The sequence below is a fragment of the Dipodomys spectabilis genome, unplaced genomic scaffold, assembly GCF_019054845.1.
Source record: "Dipodomys spectabilis isolate Male_0828 unplaced genomic scaffold, ASM1905484v1 ptg000108l, whole genome shotgun sequence".
In the NCBI taxonomy this organism is placed as follows: domain Eukaryota; kingdom Metazoa; phylum Chordata; class Mammalia; order Rodentia; family Heteromyidae; genus Dipodomys; species Dipodomys spectabilis.
Genome location: NW_024870785.1, coordinates 12,906,136 through 12,917,358, shown reverse-complemented (window position 1 = coordinate 12,917,358; position 11,223 = coordinate 12,906,136).

The following is an 11,223-nucleotide window of genomic DNA, read 5'->3' as shown; positions in this document are numbered from 1 at the left end:
GTGCCACTGTGTGAACTTTAACAGATCATGCTACTGCTGCTGCTGTTTCCAGGGTGCGAGTGGATTTTTCCATACTTATGTTTGCTACACATAGCCGCAAAAGGGTCTTCCGTTGTGGACAGTCCTATTCTGGGAGGAGAGGGAGAGAAGGAGAGACAGAGTGAGGCGTGTGATGGAGAGGAATGGGTGACATCTCCCTCAGGCTCTCTCGCTTGCCATCTGCAAATGCCGAGAGGCTTGTGCTGTGCCCTGGCACCTACAGTCAGCCATTTGCATGCTATTGAGAAGCACAAATGGCCACTTTCCCTCCCAATGGCCTAATTGCCACAGGGAGGATCACAGAGAGACTTTTATAGCCTCCACTCTCCGGCCACAGCTAGGCAGGAGAAGCAGGAAAACATCATTTCTTGTCTTTTCTGGTTACTTATGAGCAGCATCAGAACTGTGGAAAGGAAATAGAGACTTAAAGCCTATTGGATCAAATTATTAATTTTATCCCAGGTCAGTCCCAAATATAAAAAGTCTCCCCTAACTAGAACCTATCCTTTGATTTTTTTTTTTTTCTCAAGCGTTAAAAAAGAAAAAGCAAGGAGGGGATTGGGGAGAGGGGAGAAGAGTGAGAGAGGAGGGGGGAGGAAGGAAGGGGGGAAGATGGGAGGGATGGGAAGGGATGGGAAGGGGAAACAAAGGAGGAGGCAACAATGCTTGATAAGAAATGTACTCATTACCTTGCTCATGTAATTGTAACCCCTCTGTACGGTATTTTCACAATAAAAAAAAACATTAATTAATTAAGAAAGAAAAGAGAGGAGGGAAGATGGAGAGATGAGAGATGAGAGAATGAGGGAGGAAGCAGGCGGAAGTGTGAAAAGTAGATTGCTTGTTCTGAAATAATAGGACGCAAATGGGTTGTTCTGCACTTTTTCACATGAAAGGTAAATCATTTTAATATCTGGTTAGAAAATACAAAATATTATTTGACTTTACTATTATTAGTTTTTAGCTTGTGAGTTCAAGCCCCAGGACCAGAACAGCAACAACAATAGGATGTCTGTTTTTGTGTATCTCTCTATTTCCACTCTGTAGCCTCAAGCCTGGCATTACATACAAATATTGGCTAAATTAGTGAGCAGTTAATTCCATTTTCTCTTTACGTACTTTCCCAATATAAATCTTTCCAGTCTAGTTTTCATGTCCACTATACTTTTAAAATTTTATACCAAAATGACTTAATCTGACTTACCAAAGCAGGGGGCTGTGTTTGTCTAATAATTCTTTTTGTTATTGTTGTTGGTGGTGGTTTGGGGGCTTGAACTCTGGGCCTGAGCACTGTCCCTGAGCTCTTCAGCTCAAGGCTAGCACTCTACCACTTGAGCCTCAGCACCACTTCCAGTTTTCTGGTGTTTAATTGGAGATAAGAGTCTCACAGACTTTTCCTGCCCAGTCTGGCTTTGAGCTGTGATCCTCAGATCTCAGCCTCCTGAGTAGCTAGGATTATAGGCGTGAGCAATCTGCTCCTGGCTCCAATGCAGTTCTTTAAGACGAGATTCTGGGAATGGGAGTACAGCTCAGTGATTGAACACTTGTTTAGCCTGTGTGAGACCTGGTGTTCAACCCTTAGCCCCTGACTATCTATGTACCTATGTATCTATCTCGATAATAGATGGATAATATATATAAATAGGTAGATTACATATTAGATATTATTATATATAGTATATATATACTATATATATTATATAATATATATTATATATATTATTATATGTATTATATCTATATTATTATATTTATTTGTATCATATATGAGATATTTATGGTCACATTTTGTATTATCATATATGATATATGATATATTATATATTATTGTTGTATATGATACATACTTATAACATTATATAATAACTATAACAGATTTTTTTTTTGGTTGGTTGTGGAGCCTGAAGTCTGGGCCTGGGCCCTGTCCCTCAGCTCTTCAGCTCAAGGCTAGCGCTCTACCACTTGAGCCACGGCGCCACTTCTGGCTTTTTCTGCTTATGTGGTGCTGAGGAATCGAACCCAGGGCCTCCTGCATGCAAGGCAAGCACTCTACCACTGAGCCACCTTCCCAGCAAACATAACAGATTTATATAGAACAATAAATTTTGTATAACATAATAAATATATAATGTATTATATGTTATGTCATATGTTTTAATCTTTATATATGATAGATGATAACATAGGATACATATATTAACATAAAGTAGATGAAAAAGTACTCGCGGGGTTGCAGGCAAGGCTAAGGTTCCAGTTGCTCAGCTCTCTGTTTCATTAGGAGTGTCCTTTGAAGATGTCTGAGGTGGCCCCTCTTCAGTGGAGGGGAGCGGCGTAGACAGTGCCGGTCCTGGGGTCCTGGCCCCTGAGTCCCAGCAGCTGGAAGCAATCTCTCGCCTTCTGACATGTCTGCTAAGTCTTGTCTGTGATTCCCTGAGGGAACAAGTTCTTCCTCTTTCAAGTTCCAGCTGTTTGCGCGCACATGCCTGTCCCCAGCCACACGCAGGCCCTCGGAAGGCAGGAAACTGGCCTTTTTCATCTTCTGTCTGTCAGCTTCTCACTTGGGGCTGCAGGGTGACACCACAGAAAGAACTGGTTGTGGGAAGAAGACACAATGGAGACCTGGCCTACAGGGGGCTTGGGGACCAGCTCCTGCATTCATGGTAGATTTAACTTGGTAAAGCCCTGGCCTGGGTAAAGGAAGGGGGAAGATAATGAATCATCATAGAGCAGAAACCTTGCATATGGTCTAGAACTCTGATCTAGATCTATGTATGATGTGTGTGTGTGTGTGTGTATGTATGTGGTGTATGTATGTGGGGTGTGTGTGTGTGTGTGTGTGTGTGTGTGTGTGTGTGTGTGTGTGAGCTTTTATGCTTAAGGCTAGCACTCTACCACTTGAGCCACACCTCTCCTTCCAGCTTTTTGGTTGTTAATTGGAGAAAAGAGTCTCACAGACTTTGAATGTGATCCTCAGATCTCAGCCTCCTGAGTCACTAGGGTCACAGGTGTGAGCCACCTGTGGCCAGCTATCATCATGTTATTGTTCCTCAAACTGATGGTCACTCCCGGAGCATCAGGAACAGGAAGTTTGGTAAGGAAAGGAGGAAGGACACTGAAGGTCAGTGGTCGCTGGGAAGGACCTGGGAGTAGATGGATCCCAGCAGACCCAGACAGAAGAGGACACCAGGTATACTCTTTTTTTTAAAATTGTCTGTTGTAGGATTTGAACTCAGGGCCTGGGCACTATCCCTGAGCTCTTTTGTTCAAGGCTAGCTCTCTATTGCTTTGAACCACAGCGCCACTTGTGGTTAATTGAAGATAAGCATCTAACAGTCTTTTCTGCCCAGGCTGGCTTTGAACCACGATCCTTAGAGCTCAGCCTCCTGAGTAGCTAGGATGACAGGTGTGAACCATCAGTGCCCAGCTAGGCCTACTCTCAACTAAATTCAGGCTCCAGACTTGACTTAGCCTGGACCTGGACCTAACAGCCACAGTGGCATTCTTCTCTGTGCCAGGTTTTGGGAGGAGGATGTGTATCACCCAGCAGTGTGGGGTCAAACATGTGGCAGCTGCCAGATTGAATGAAGATAGTTCAGTCCACTTGCCTTTTATTTTAAATTTTGTGCTATTGCTGGGGCTGGGGCTCAGGGTCTCATGCTCTCAGTCAACTTTTCCCTCCATCCCCTCACCAATCAAGGCTGGTGCTCTACCGCTTGAACCACACCTCCAGCCCAGCTTTTTGCTTGTTAAATTGGAGATGGAGTGTGGTGGAATTTACTGCCCCGGATTGGCTTTGAATGATGATCTTCTAGGTCTCAGCCTTCTAAGTAGCTAGGCTTTACAGGTCTGAGCCGCTAGCTGCCAGGTAAGACCCTTTTCTGGGTATTTTCGAAATGTCAAGGTGCTGCTTGCCATAGAAAATATTTTCGAAATGTAATCAGAACAAATGTCAAACGTAATTTAAGGAAAGTGTCGGTCAGCAGCAAGAACCCGCAGCTGGGCCTGGAGGAGGGCTGGCTGTCCTTCCTCTACACATGTGCTCTTGGCTGCCCTTGGCTGATTTGAGGGTGAGATTTATACTGCTGACTCTCTCTAGGTTATTTTTCCTCCCTCAGACTCCTCTGCTTCCTGCCATGGTTCAGGCTGACTGCTATATACATCTGTAATCTGATGAGTTCTAGGTCTGCTTCAGATTCTCATGTATTGCAGCAATTAGGTGATCTTTTTGTTGTTGATTTGTTTTTGAATTGGTCGTGAGGCTTGAATTGGCAGCCTAGGCACTGACCATGAGCTCTTTTTGTTCAAGGCTAGGGCTCTACCTACCACTTTGAGCCACAGTGCCGCTTCTGGTTTTCTGGTGGTTCATTGGAGATAAGAGTCTCAAGGACTTTCCTGCCCTGGGCTGGTTTTGAACTGCAATCCTCAGATCCCAGCCTCCTGAGTAGCTAGGATTATAGGTGTAAGCACCAGTACCTGGCTTGGACACAGCCTTTATCGAAGAGGCCCCCTTTTTGCTGCTATAAAATGAGCAGCCAGATAACCAGGGATGGCTTCTACCCCTTGCTCCCTAGGGCAGCTTGAGCCAGCTGCATAAATCCAGTGTCTTCATCTATCAAATAGGCACTGTTTATCTGCATCAGTATCCCAAGCTGATGGCTCAATTGACGGACAAGGACTCTGTGTGATGAACTGACAGGTGGATGGGCTAGAAGGAGGTAGGAGGAACCTTGTTGGAGGAAGTAGGCCATTGGGAGAGTCGCTTGTCTCTCACATCTTACTTCCTGTCTCCCATGAGGTGAACATACTCTTCTGCTATGATGTTTTTGCCTTGCCACAAGTTTAAAAACAATGGAGTCACTCGATTGACAATGGACTGAAAGCCCTGAAAGTTTGAGCCAAAAATCTTCCCTTCTCTAAGTTGTTTATCTCAGCAACGGGAGAAAAAATAGCTAACACAAGAACTCCTGCATTGAGTTGTCAGTTCAAGAGAAGTAAAAGTCTGGGTGTGGTCCCAACCCAGGAGGCTGTGGCAGGAGGGCGGTGAATCAAGACCCACATGAGACTCTGTCTCAAAAAACAAAGCCAAGTAAATGTAAAGTGCTCAGGCCAATGCTTGGTAGGTAGTATTATTCAAAATTACCTTTCACCTCTTATTACCTATTAAAGCAGAGACCTGGAAGACCTTCCCAGCGTCCACAGGATGCAGATATTCTTTTCTTTTTGCTTTTCATTGCTGTTGTTGTTGGCCATGGGGCTTGAACTCAGGGTCTAAGTGCTGTCCCTAAGCCTTTTTCTTTTTTTTTGGATTGGTCGTGGGATGTGAACTCTGGGTCTGGATGCTGTCCGCTGTCTCAGAGTTCTTCAGCTCAAGGCGAGCGCTCTACCACTTGAGCTACAGCACCACTTCCAGTTTTCTGGTGGTTAATCGGAGCTATGAATCTCATAAACTTTCCTGCCTGGGCTGGCTTTGAACCTCAAGCCTCAGATCTTAGCCTTCTGAGTAGCTAGTATTACAGCACCCCGGCTTTTTGCTGAAGGCTAGTGGTCTACCACTGGAGCCACAGCTCTGTTTAGGCTTTATTTATTTATTTGGTGATTAATTGGAGATAAGACTCTTGTGGATTTTCCAATCTAGGCTGGCTTTGAACCGAGATCCTCATATCTTAGCCTCTTGTGCAGCTAGTAGTACAGATGTGAGCCACTGACATCCAGTTTTACAACCTTTGATTTTTTTGTTACTTTACTTTTGTGCTAGCACTGGGGCTTGAACTTGGGGCCTGGCATTCTCCTCTGACTTTTTTTGCTCAAGGCTGGTGCTCTACCACTTGAGCCACACTTCCACTTCTGGCTTCTTGTGTGTGGTTAATTGGAGAGAAGCGTCTCATGGAGTTTCCTGGCCAGGTTGAATTTGAACCTCGATCTTTAGATCTCAGGTGTGTGAACTACCGGCACCTGGCTTTTTGCTTACTGGAGCACAAGTGGAAAGCAAGTGCTCCCTGTAATCTCAGGCCCCCAAAGCCACTCTCCATGCCTACTTGCTGAGCCCAGCACCACTGACATTCCCGGCTGGCTTTGCTTTGAGGCCATCAGATTGTCTACAAGCTTGGTAACAGGTAGAGACAGGTGCCTAGGCTCCCCCCCACCCCCCCCACCTCTCCTTTCCTCTCCCTCCCACCCTCCCCTCCCCTGCCTGGAGTAGCTGCCACCTGGAGGGAACCCACAGAGCATGGAGAGGTTTGTCTAGGGAATGCTGTGGTGACATTAGCCTGCCCCCCCTCCCCACCCTTCCCCCTAGCTGAACGGGAGCTGCTGTCTACCCAGCTTCAAGCTGGCTTTTGTTAAGCTTGTGGCTGGGGGATTATTGACCAACCGATTGGCTATTTTAAGATGATCAGTTTACAGCTCCTACCTGGCCCCAGCTCTATCAGCAGAAGTGAGGTTTGCATCTGTGGCTGCATTAGAGTTTGTTTGTTTCTTCCCATTACCATGGACACCAGGACTTCACTTTGAAAAGCTAACCACCGCCCCACCCCCACGCCCCCATCCCTGCCCTTCCAATCCCATCCTCAGCACACTGTCATTGGTCCCAACCACAGAGCCAATCATAGCTGAGCACCAGTGAGTGGCTCATGCCCGTCAAGCAAGGCAAGCACTCTGAGAGATTCTCATCTCCTATTAACTAGTCAAAAGACAGAAGTGGAGCTGTGGCTCAAGTGGTAGAGTGCCAGCCTTGAGTGAGAGAGCTAGGGGAGAGCACCCAGTGTTCTAAGGTGAATCATTCCAGAAGCCACATTTTAGAAGGTGGAAGATTGGAGTCTTTATTATACAGTTAGCAGGCTGCAGGCAGCCAGTTGTTACAAAGGCCTGCAGCCCTCAAATACACATAACATAGCTAGGAAACAGGCCAGAGAGGAAAGAAAGAACAAAAATGATACCAATTCAACCCCAATGGAGAGCTGAACTGAGACGCCATGATGACTGGAGACGAGCCAGGAGACAGGACACTGGAGACTATTACGGAGACACATGTGGCCTGGTGTCACGGCGGCCAGGTTGATGCAGGCCTTGACGCCAGACCCTACCATCCACCATGTGGCCAATATGGCGCCACTCAGACCTGACCTCCTTACTTTACCAGCCCTAGCATGCCCACATGCACACACACACACGTACATGTGCACACACATGCATGTGCGCACGCACACACAGACACACACTCACAAGATGTTGGAACTGTGGTCATCCCAACATCAGAGAATCATCCCATGTTGGTGTTCTTGTCTCCCCACTTTTCCTGCCTGCCCCCCTCTTTGGGGAACCATTTTGTCTTGGTAATGCTTCCTCCTGAGAGCCTGCTAACCATTCTACTCCCCCAAGGGCAGATCACAATTACATGGGAGGCTGGGTACAAGCCTGTTCTATTGGGGTATCTGTATGTGTGCATGTGTGCATATGTGTGTGACTTGAATGCAGGATCTGGGCGCTGTTCTTTAGCTTTTTGTGCTCAAGACTGACACCACCACTTGAGCCATGGCTCCCATCCCAGCTTTTTTTTTTTTTTTTTTTTTTTTGTCGTGGGGCTTGAACTCTGGGCCTGGGCGCTGTCCCTCAGCTCTTCAGCTCAAGGCGAGCGCTCTACCACTTGAGCTACAGCGCCACTTCCAGTTTTCTAGTGGTTTATTGGAGATAGGAGTCTCACGGTCTCTCCTGCCCGGGCTGGCTTTGAACCGCGATCCTCAGATCTCAGCCTCCTGAGTAGCTAGGATTACAGGCGTGAGCCACCAGCGCCCGGCCATCCCAGCTGTTTTGATAGTTACTTGGAGTTTAAAAACTCTCCTGGACTTTCTTGCCCCAGGCTGGCTTTGAACCTCAATCCTCAGATCTCAGCCTCCTGAGTAGCTAGGATGACACACACAAGGCTAGGGTGTTTTTAAATAAAGACCATGGCCAGAAGGGGGGGGTCTCCCCAGAGCAGGAATGGGGAAGGGGTTCTGGGAACAAGCTTAGCAGACAGAGAAATCTGTTTGTCTTCACACTCCCTAGACACCATTGGTCTTCCTATGACACCTAAAGCATCATGGCGGGCACATTCCAGGAGAGAGATCCTGAGCTCTTCTGCCAAGTGGCCTTCTCCTTGTCCAGTGTAGGTCTGATGACATAAAATGGGAAAAACCCCAGCAGGAAACACTCTCCATCTTTTTTTCTTTTTCCTTTAGGGGGGTCTTCAGAAGAAACTCTGATCAAAGGAGAAGGGGTATTTGAAAAAGAGCTGAGAAAACTTGGGGGAAAAAAATCACAGTGGGCATGGATATTTGTTTATATTTGTCTGGGTTTCTGGAGATAGTCCGGCCCATGGCTCTGCCCTTTCTCCAACACCAACACCCTCCTCCCCTGTCCCCGTCCCCCCCCCCCCCCCCCCGCAAGTGGGCAGCTTTTTCAAACATTTAAACGTCTCTTCTTATAATTTTATGATGCGTATAGAATTCCTGACCAAGGACCTGATCCGTTCATGATTTTATGGGCTGAGAAAGCACTCAGAAGGTCCTGTCAGATTTTGTCATTAAAAAAAATATTTATAAAAGAAAAAAAATGGAAGAAACAAGAACAGGCTCCAGCTAGAGAGAAACCAAATGTGTGTGTGTGTTTGTGTGTGTGTGTGTGTGTGTGTGTGTGTAGTGTTGAGGGACCTTTTTTTTTTTAGATCAAAGAGTTTCATTTGGTGCTGTCCTTCCCTCCTCTTCCTCCCCAACCCCCCATCCCAGATCTGTTTGAAAAATGCTCAGATCTTTTTCTTTTCTTTTTCCCACTTACAGACTGAGCTGTCAGTGGAAGGGTGAGTGGGGGAGGGGAGACCTGCTCTGTTGGGTAGGAGACTCGGTGACTGCCGCAAGAAAAAGCTGGTGGGGGGGGGAGAGAGAGACAGACAGACAGACAGGCAGGCAGACAGACAGACAGAGACAGAGAGACAGAGCAAGGACTGATTAATCAATTGATCATTATATAGAACAGAAGCATAAAAATTAAAAACAATGCCTGACTTTGATTTTGTTTTGTGTTGGTGGGTTGTGGGGGGCTGGAACTCAGGGCGCTGTCCCTCAGCTCTTCAGCTCAAGGCGAGCGCTCTACCAAGTGAGCCACAGCACCACTTCCCGTTTTCTGGTGGTTCATTGGAGATAAGGGTTTCATAGACTTTCCTACCCAGGCTGGCTTTGAACTGAGAGCCTCAGATCTCAGCTTCCTGAGTAACTAGGATTACAGGCGTATGCCACCAACAACTGGCCCATTTTTTTATTTTATTTTGGCCATTCCTGAACTCAGGGCCAGGGCACCGTCTCTGAGCTTCTTTTTGCTCAAAGCTAGTACTCTACTACTTGATCCACAGTGCCACTTTCATGTTTTTCTGTCTATGTGGTAGTGAGGAATTGAACCCAGGTCTTCATGCATGCTAGGCAAGCATGCTACCACTAAGCCACATTCCCAGCCCTCAACTTAGTTTTTTTTTTTTTTTAAGAACAATTTAGTAGTACCATAACTAGCCCAAGGGCTGCATTGGCTACTTCAAAACAGTGTTCACCCCAAGTCTTTCTGACTTGGAAAAACAGAAGTCTTGATTTCTGGGCAGTAACTATCACTGCCTGGTTGGGTGGATGTAAATCTGAGGTCTTCTCTGACAAGCGTGAAGCAATATCTTGTCCACTACAATGTAAATACGAATCAGGGCCACATAAAGACAAGAATGCCAGCCTTGCTTGACAGATGGAGACATGATCTCTCCCTCACAGATGATTAACACATCTGGAAACAGAGGCTAGACTTGCATTCAGATGTATTCCAGACCTACCCGTCTCCCCCTCCCTGCCCGCTAGAAAAAAACTAGCTGTTTTTTCTGTGTTGCTGTGCCTGCCAGCAAGATCCTCTGCTTTCTCTTCCTTTTCTCAGCCAAACTTTCTGAATGAAAAATGGAGGCACTCATCATCCATTTCCTCAGCTCCACCCCCCTGCAGCCTGTTTCCTCCCCCCCTCCCCTCCTGGAATCTTTAAGAGGTCATCAATGAGCCAGGCACTGATGGCTCAAGCCTGTAATCCTAGCTGCACCGGAGATTGAGATCTGAGGATCACAGTTCAAACCCAGCCCAGTCAGGAAAGCGTGAGTCTCTTATTTCTCATTAACGTCAAAATACTAGTTGTGAAATAAACAAACAAAAAAAAACTCAGAGACAAGCACCTAGCCCCTGAGTTCAAGCCCTAGGATCAGCACACACACACACACACACACACACACACACACACACACACACACACACACACACAAAGAAAAGGAGGAAGGAAGAGGGAGAGAGAGAGCAAGAAATAAATTCACCCCCCTGATGCTGGTGGGCATCTGTTCCTCTTTATGGAACTGGTGAACAGCACAAATGAACCCAAGACAGAGAGAGGGGGTGGGCAGGAAAAGGTAATGGCCTGGCCCACTGGTGGCTCACACCTGTAATCCTAACTACTCAGGAGGCTGAGACCTGAGGGTCACCTTTCAGAGCCAGCCCGGGCAGGAAACACCATGAGACTCTTCCCTCCAATTAACCACCAGGAAACCAATAGTGGCGCTGTGGCTCAAGTGGTAGAGTGCTATCCTTGAGCTGAAGAGCTGAGGGACAGCGCCCAGGCCCAGAGTTCAAGCCCATGACCAACCAGAAAAAAAAGAGGGGTGGGGGGCAGCAAGATCTTTATTTATTTTGTCCTGGTCCTAGGGCTTGAACTCAAGGTTAGCACTCTATCACTTTCAGCCATAGTGACACTTACGGTTTTCTGGTGATTCATTGGAGATTCATTGGTGATTCATTCTTACACACTTTCCTGCCTGGGTTGGCTTTGAACCACAATCCTCAGATCTCAGCCTCCTGAGTAGCTGGGATTACAGGTGTGAGCCACGGGTACCCAACATGGAAGTATCTTTTTATGATTTGGCTTCATTAAGCCAGACACTAAAGTTTCCACAGACAGTTCACAGATGAACTCGGATACAATACTGGAGGAGACTTCACAGGGCATGGGTCAGGAAGGTAAGGCAAATTATGGCTATGTTAGAAACGAGCCCTATTATCATACCTCCAAGAAATCTAAGCATTTCCCTGGCATCTCCCTGACCTCCTCCTCCCCCAGCCATGATGCTATCTGCCTTTTCCTTGC